The 8215-nt window shown below is 38.5% G+C and overlaps 1 pseudogene; it reads right to left on the bottom strand.

The window, feature by feature from the left end:
* Positions 1-240: 240 nt before the first annotated feature.
* LOC102204997 (extracellular calcium-sensing receptor-like) lies at positions 241-7487 on the bottom strand (annotated as a pseudogene).
* Positions 7488-8215: the final 728 nt, after the last annotated feature.

Below are 8215 nucleotides of genomic sequence, written 5' to 3'. Positions count from 1 at the left end.
AACAATATAAAAGCATGCCATGATGAATGTGTGAATGACTCAATAACCTTTAGCTATCACTAACTTGGTATGGTTTCTTGTTTGAAAAAGTGATTAAAATGCATCAAAAAAGGAGAAGTAGTTTCTATAAAGACAGTATCAATTGGAGTGTATCCTGCTGACAGCTTCTTTCTATTCTGACAGGATGGTGACAAACTAATTATGTACAAATGATCAAATTAAAATCCCATTATACCACATTCATTTTTCAGAGTGAATTTGGTGTCTTCTTCCCCATCATGTATTTCTTTGTATTCTTCTCAGGTTTCATTAAGATTATATAACATTTGGGTATGAAGATGCAAATTAGCAGTCCAAAACTGGAAGCAAGTATGGCAAAAATTTCTACAGCAACACTGAACTTCCCTGGGGAGCTGACATATGATGGGACAAATGTAATCCATACTGCACAGAATATCAGCATGCTGAAAGTGATAAACTTGGCTTCGTTGAAATTATCGGGTAGCTTTCGAGCTAAAAATGCAAAAATAAAACATAAAATAGCCAGAAGTCCTATATAACCAAGCACAGCCCAAAAGCCCACAACTGAGCCGAGAGCACACTCCAATGTGATCTTGTCTTTGATTTCCTTAAAATTCTTAAATGGAAAAGGAGGAGAAGTTGTTAACCAAATGATACATATGTTAACTTGTATAAGAGTAAATGCTGTAACACAGAGTCTCTGCTGTGTCTGCCCAAACCATTTTTTAACATTACTACCTGGACGTGTAGCTCTGAAGGCCATTAAAACAACTATTGTTTTTCCCAGAAGACAAGAGATACAGAGGACAAAGGTGATGCCAAATGCTGTGTGTCGGAGCATACAGGACCAGTCAGATGGCTTACCAATGAAGGTCAGAGAACACAGGAAGCACAGAATTAAGGAGAAGAGCAGCAGGAAGCTCAGTTCAGAGTTGTTTGCCCTGACAATAGGAGTTTTCCTATACTCGAAGAAAATAAATATCACACCAATTGTCATGCATGCCCCAAATAAAGATGCTGCAGTCAGCAGGGCACCCATAATGTCTTCATATGATAGAAACACCACTTCCTTCTTTATACAGGCATCTCTTCTTTCATTTGACCAAAACTCAGGGAGACATCTCATACAGGTGATAGAATCTGGAAATTAATATTGAAGCAGATGTTACATTTACTCAGTACAGTTGTGTATGCCTCTGCCATGATATATTCTAATGGTACTTTAGAATTAGAAGTTGAAAAACAACATTATTATTGAATGACTGCTACACTGTTTTGTGATCATCAGAGAATATGAATGTGGTACTCTTTTCCCCAGCATTATAAAGGAGTATGCATATATATATATATATATATAGAGAGAGAGAGAGAGAGAGAGAGAGATCCAAGAAAGAGGAGGAAGAGGAGGAACCATCGTAGAAGAATAGGCCCCTACACGGTATGTATGATGGCAAACAGAGGAAGTGGCTGACATCCAGAAATCCTACCAGTGCCTGGAAAAAGCTGGACTGAAAGACAGCACAGAGGCACTAATCATGGCAGCAGAGGAACAAGCTCTGAGCACAAGATCCATAGAGGCTGGGGTCTATCACACCAGGCAAGACCCCAGGTGCAAGTTGTAAAGATGCTCCTGAGACAATCCAGCACATAACAGCATGATGCATGTTGCTAGCTGGCAGGGCATACATGGAACGCAGTAACCAAGTGGCTGGCATAATATACAGAAACATCTGTGCCGAGTATGGTCTGCAAGTCCCAAGGTCAAATTGGGAGAAACCCCCTCGAGAATGACCGAGTTAAGATTCTGTGGGGCTTTTAGATACAGATGGACAAAATGGAGATGGCTAACCAACCTGACATTGTAGTGGTAGACAAGCAGAAGAAGACAGCTGTAGTCATAGACATAGCGTGCTGATAGCACTACATGTTATACACCCCCCTTGGTTGATGATGTTGTTAATTCTATGTTGTCACCTGCTCCTCTATTCTGGACACAGTGGCCCCAGTGAAGTTGAAAAGTCCCAGATCTTCATCTTAACCTTGGTTAAATGACTCTATATAAGCCTTGTGACGTGTCTTTCGTCCATCTGAGAGGAATTGTAAAAAAGACAATCTTCAAGTATCCCTTGACACTCTACGCAGGAACCGTTCTATATACCAGGACTCTGTTAAGACAGCTATAGCATTTTTCCTGTCGGATATTATTATAACTAATAGCCATAACCCCCGAATCCTGTTCAAGATCTTTAACTCTGTGATCGATCCTTGTCCTGGAATGTTGGATTTGGCCTCCCCAGCTCTCTGTGAGCAATTTTAAATAATTTTACAAGAAAAATTGTATTGTTATGGGCCTCACTTTTACACCCTTCTGTGGTGAATCCTCTTCCTACTTCAAGATTTCTGTCGACTTTTTATCAGTTTGAGCCAATCCCACTCTCCAACCTCAAGAGATTAATTGAACAGCTGAGAAGTTCAAATTCTGTACATGACATTCTCCCCTCCTGCATTATTAAGGATGGTTTTGATGTAATGGGGCCTTACATTCTATCTTTGATGGACCTATCAGTACTGGTGGGCTGTCTCCCAACTGCTTCTAAACACACAATAGTGCAACCTGTTCTAAAAAACCCCAGCCTTGACCACAATGAACTTGCGAACTATAGACCGATCTCCAAACTCCCGTTCTTATTTAAAGTTTTAGAGAAAATTGTCTTTTTGCAACTACAGGCCTACTTAAACACAAATATTGGTGACAAATTTCAGTCTGGTTTTAAACTACGCTACAGTACTGAAACAGCTCTGCTGAGGGTCTTCTACAATCTTCTTTTAATTACTGACTCAGGTTGCCCTGCTATTTTAATTTTATTGGACTTGTCTTTAGCTTTTGACATGGTGGACCATAATATTCTTTTAAAGAAGCTAGAATATGCTTTAGGCATTAAGGGTTCTGCCCTTAACTGGTTTAAGGTCTTTTTCTGTGAAGATGGGATGTTATTCATCCACCATGGCTCCTCTTTGTTGTGGTGTGCCCCAGGGGTCTGTGCTGGGCTCTTTGTTGTTTTCTTTGTACCTGCTATCTCTGGGCTCTATTTTTGATATAAAATCGCTTACCACTATTATGCTGACGACATTCAAATTTATTTTCAATTGACTGATGATTTGTCATTTTCACTGGACTGCTTGTTAGATTGCATGAAAGAGGTCAAAGATTGAGTGTCAGCCAATTTTCTTATTTTGAATGAAAGGAAAACTGAGATTGTGGTGTTTGATAGTCATATCCCTCAGGACCAGTTAGCCTTTCTATTTGGGCCCCTTGCCATCTTCCTCTCTGACACTGTAAGCAATCTAGGTGTTTTCCTGGACAGTTCTTTTAAGCTCGATCAACAAGTGTCCCCAGTAGTCAAATCTGGCTTTTATCAATTGCGCCAAATCGCTAAAGCCAAACATTTTATACCGTGCAACAATCTTGAAAAACTTATCCACGCTTTTGTGACTTCCAGATTAGACTACTGCAATTCCCTTTACTTTGGTCTTCAATCCGTACACCTTCATAGACTTCAGCTTGTTCAAAATGCTGGGGCTCGTCTCCAACCTGAACCCAAAAATTTGCTTCCATTGCTCTAGTTCTTGCTGACTTACATTGGCTACCCATCAAATATCGTATTGATTTTAAAATCTTGTTGCTTACCTTTAAAATTTTAAATAATGTTGCTCCTAGCAATCTTGCCGACCTTCTTAGCTTGTATACTCAAGCATTAAGATCATCTGGTCAACTACTCCTGGTCCAACCTAGGTCCTGCCTAAAGACCAGGGGCGATCGTGCTTTTGTCTCAGCTGCCTCTGGAATAGTCTTCCTGTTACTATTTGTGCCTTGGACTCTGTTCAATCTTTCAAAACATGGTTGAAAACGTACCTATTTAATTTGGCATTCCCCACTAGCTAATGCTCTTATCTAATCTATTTTAACCTTTTACTGCATTATTCCTGATTCTCCTAGATAATATTTTATATTTTGAATTGACCCTATCTCTGAACTGAGGCCCGATATCTATTTTATTTAGCCCACACTCCTGGTTTAATTAGTGCTTCCTGTCTGTTAGTATTAGTACTGGTGCTTGTTTTGTACTTTGTTAATGTTTTATATCAATGACTTATTGCATTATTGTGAAGCACTTTGGTCTACCTTTGGTTTTAAATGTGCTATATAAATAAAATTGTATTGTATTGCATTGTAAGGAACATGAGAAACTGGACCAAGGTATCAGAGAAGAGCTCAAGAAGATGTGGAGGGTGAAGGTAACAGTGGTCCCAGTGGTAATCGGAGTGTTAGGTGCAGTGACTCCCAAGCTAGGTGAGTGGCTCCAGCAGATGCCAGGAACAACATCCGAGATCTCTGTCCAGAAGAGCGCAGTCCTAAGAACAACAGTCCTAAGAACAACAAACTGCGCAGGACTCTCAAGCCCCACACGTCCTGTAGAGGACCTGAACTTGAAGCATAGACCACCCACAGGGGAAGGAGGTAGCACGAAGTTGGACTAGCTGGTATATAAGGTAGCACGTTTTATTACAGCTCAGTGCTAAAGTGGTAATAGTAGGGTAGTAATTCAGTAGTAATTCAGCAGTTATTACTTGGAAACTGCCCTGTTAACCTACTATTACCACTCTATTACTGAGCTGTATTTCTACAGTATTACACCTAATTTTTGAGCCCTTATGATTCAATAACATAAATTCCAGCATAATATTACTTTACTGTAATCAGTGTTGCTACAATGATAATACTTTGATGTTATGTGGTTATCAATTTATAACCAAGCTGTAATAGAAAGTGCAAGGAGATATACTAATCTGTGGCAATGAGTTAAATATTTTCAAATATTTTAATCAGGCATCTAGATGGAGGTTATCTCTGCATGAAAACATTAATCAAAATGATTAAATAGTTCTTGTATGGCCTTCCTACATATGTAGCATTGCTTTGCAACACACCAAAGTTAAAATGAAATATAACCACACCTGTAACGTTGCTGATTTCTCCCTCTGCACATCTTATACAGTCATAGCAGCAAACAGGCCTTCCTTTCTGGAGAACCTTACGTGTTCCTGGGGGACATTTCTCACTGCAAACTGACACAGGAACCTGTATAATCAATAAATTTTAAATGTGAATAGACATAGAAAAAAATGTCTCTTTGATGTTCTCAGTCAAAAAAGCCCCTCTTAATCTTGATGCATCAAAACCAAAATAAACAAAGTATGTAAATATGTATAAAATGAAAAAAAGAACAAAAAAATAAAAACAATGAAATTGTACGATAGCTTACCTGCTTTGAGTTTCTTGCCCAAATTAAAGACTTGTTTTGCAGATTTAGCTGTTTTTCCGAAACTAATGATGGATTATAAAGACCAACTGTGACAAACTCCACAACGCCGTTTTCTTTTGGCTGCCAATTTTTAATGTCATACTTTGCTGCTGGATCTCCATTCTCATCAAAGTGAACCTCATCTCCTTCCTTAGTTGTGAAATGGATCTTTCGTATGTGTTGCAGAACCTAAGAAATATGTTATGACTCAATTCATTGCATGAAAAAGATTTTGCACACCTACTGACTGAAAAATATACAGAAGAACTGCAAAATGAAGTTCTTGAAAATATTTTTAACTAAAATATATTTTTAATAATGTATCTTAATGTGAAAATTGTAATGTAAATTACTAAAAATCTCACCATGAATGGATCTAGCTGCACATTTCTGTTACATGTTTTATTACAGCTGAGGATATTGTGAAGTGCATGGGCCACTGCATACACTCCTTTGTAGACATTGTTAAAGAGAGGCATGAGAGACATGTCAATGAAGCTATTTTGAACTCCAGTCATATCTTCATGTCCAGTACACTCTCTCTGAATGTCTGATGATGACTTCAACTCCTTAAACTTACAACTAAATAATGTCTCCCAGAACTCAGTAAACAGTTCATTGTTTGATGAATTCAGCAGCTTCTCATTCAGTACAAACTCTCTCAGGCCAGTGACATGTGCTTTAGGAATGGAAAGACCTATGGCACCATCCAGTATGTGATGTGTGTCCATTTCTGCAGTTCGTGAATCAAATATCCAAGTCTCACTGCCTATCCACTGATACCCAGACAAGTTATGGTATGAAAACTCTGGTAGCAGCACATTCAAATCTGCACGGGTAAGGAATGTAACAATCACCTTGGAGGTTGAAGCCTTTATAATGTCAATTATCCTTTGTATTTTGGCAGATGGATCTGTTCTAAAGAAAGGTACTGAATACTCCAGACAGATGCCCAGCTGCTGTGCAGTTTCTGTGAATGTGGCCATGCCATTATTTCCATAATCATTGTTGGTTCTGATAGCTCCAACCCAGGTCCATCCAAAATACTTGACCAAATGGGCCAGGGCTCTGCTCTGGTAGTAGTCACTGGGTATTGTTCTGAGGAAGGATGGGTACTTGGTTTTGTCACTGAGACAAGCACATGTTGCAAAGTAGCTGATCTAGAATAAAAAATGAAAAACTTATAAATGAAAAAGACACAAGATGAAAAAAATGAAGCTGTTAAAAATAAAATATTTGATTTTTTTTTAACAGCTGTGATGCATATGCATAGATACAAAAATAGCAATTCTACTCAGTACAGGTACATAAAATGTACCAGGCAAAGCTTTGATCTAAGAAAATAAAATATTTTTAAAAGTATTCAAAGATTTAAAAAAAGATTAAATATATAAAATACCCACCACTGGTATAAAAAAAGGTCCGATGACAGTAGCTACTGCTATGCTTTTAGAAGAAGAGGTCGCTCCTATAATGGCCTGCACATGTGCAGGTCTGGTGCACGGTGTCTTTGACGGTACAGACACAATTTCATTACCATTAGCTAAAGCCAGGGTAACTCCTGCACTTCTGGCATCAGATCCACAATCATCATAGATTTTATAGCCCAGAGTGACTCCCGGCAGTAGGTCTGTGCTGTTATTAATTTCCTCAATGGCAAAAACCATAGCCTGGGCAAACTGCAAATCTCTGAAATTTAAACTTAATTGAGACAAACAGTTAGGAATGATTAGCATTGCATTGTGTTCCTTAAAACAGACACAAATATTTATGGATTAATGTTTAAATAGAAACAAAACCATTTCGCGTGAAAAGGACTTTAAACAACTGAGAAAATCAAAATACATTTTACTCTTCTTTTGATTCCCAACAGAGTCCTTAAATGTAAATGGATTTGTATCTTGTCATTTACCTGATACATTGTAGTGCCAGAGGTTTGATCATGTAGGTATCTGTTCTGTCTTTCCAGCTTGCGTGAAAAGAGAACACCCCACCCAGTATAATATCTCCATTCTTAGATAGCAGTGGTTTCTCAGGATCTCCTCTACGCCTGCACACTGGCTCCTCAGCAGAAGAGGCAGATGCCACTAACAGCAGTTGCAGAAGTGCCCATCCCTTTTCAGGCCATCTTTCTGTTGATGCCATTACTTGAGCTAAACCACTTAGTGGCATTAGAGTACTGTAATGAAGATGAAATAGTTATTCTGGTATTTATACTTTTTGGTGCAGCATAAGAAATAACTGAATAGAGAGAGTTCATTCCCAGTGTCAGCAAAATGAGGGACATGCCCAACTTTGCCATTTATTCAATTCAATTCAATTTCTTTATTGTCCCACAAGGGGAAATTAGTTTAGCAGCAGGAGGATAAAAATAAACAGAACAATACTATAAAATAATAATAACAATAATAATGATAGAAAGTTCAAGGACAATTATTTGCCATAAAGGAGACAAGACACCGTAGGGATAAAAGAGACCTGGAGTCTTTTAGTCCTCCTCGGAGGTACTCTAAAACGGCGGCCGGAAGGCAACAACTCAAACTCACTGTGGATGGTTCACACAATTAATAATAGAATGAGCCTTTCTAAGCACATTTCTATTGTAAATGGCCAAAAGTCCATCTTGCCAGCGCCCTGAAAGTTTGCTAGCAGTTTTTACCAGAAGTCCCAACCGATTCTTATTCTTCACCGTCAGGTTACCAAACCAGGCAGCAATACAAAAAGACATCACAGATTCGATAAAATTTCTATAAAACAAGGACAACATCTCAGATGAGACATTAAAAGATCTCATTTTCCTTAAAAAGAACAGTCTTTGTTTAACTTTTTTA

Source organism: Pundamilia nyererei, unplaced genomic scaffold, assembly GCF_000239375.1.
Source record: "Pundamilia nyererei isolate P.nyererei 1_Seehausen unplaced genomic scaffold, PunNye1.0 scaffold00117, whole genome shotgun sequence".
Taxonomy (NCBI): Eukaryota; Metazoa; Chordata; class Actinopteri; order Cichliformes; family Cichlidae; genus Pundamilia; species Pundamilia nyererei.
The sequence above is the reverse complement of the archived record's forward strand: the minus strand, read 5'-3'. Positions and strand labels throughout refer to the sequence as shown.